The sequence below is a fragment of the Tupaia chinensis genome, unplaced genomic scaffold (genome assembly GCF_000334495.1).
Source record: "Tupaia chinensis unplaced genomic scaffold, TupChi_1.0 Scaffold000283_2, whole genome shotgun sequence".
NCBI lineage: Eukaryota > Metazoa > Chordata > Mammalia > Scandentia > Tupaiidae > Tupaia > Tupaia belangeri.
In genome coordinates, this window is record NW_006159767.1 from 283,872 (window position 1) to 284,177 (window position 306).

The window sequence follows — 306 nt, forward strand, 5'->3', positions numbered from 1 at the left end:
AGCTTGGCACCGGCTAGGGGAAGGTGCTCGATGCTGGTTAGGTGGCCGATTTGTGTGTGACTCAAATGGCTTCCAGATCTTGGCCGCCAACGACCCTGAAGAAGGGCCCAGGGTACGTAGCTGCTGCCGGATTGTTTAGTTATGTGTCTGGAGGGGCCGTCTTGTGAGGGGTGTTTGCGGGGACACTGGGGAGCTTAGCGAGTCCAGGGGGCAGTGCCCTGCCGGTGCGCCTGTCACATCCGCGTGGGTGTCAGCGTTTCAGTGCCTGAATTTTTTTTTTTTTTTTTTAGAGGTTTTTGCTATAGG

The 306-nt window shown here is 55.6% G+C and overlaps 1 protein-coding gene across 1 annotated transcript in view; it reads left to right on the plus strand.

The window, feature by feature from the left end:
* The window catches only part of LOC114008089 (transmembrane protein 131-like), a gene marked incomplete at its 5' end in the record, with an annotated part of 109,574 nt that overhangs the window by 12,867 nt on the left and 96,401 nt on the right, over nucleotides 1–306 (plus strand).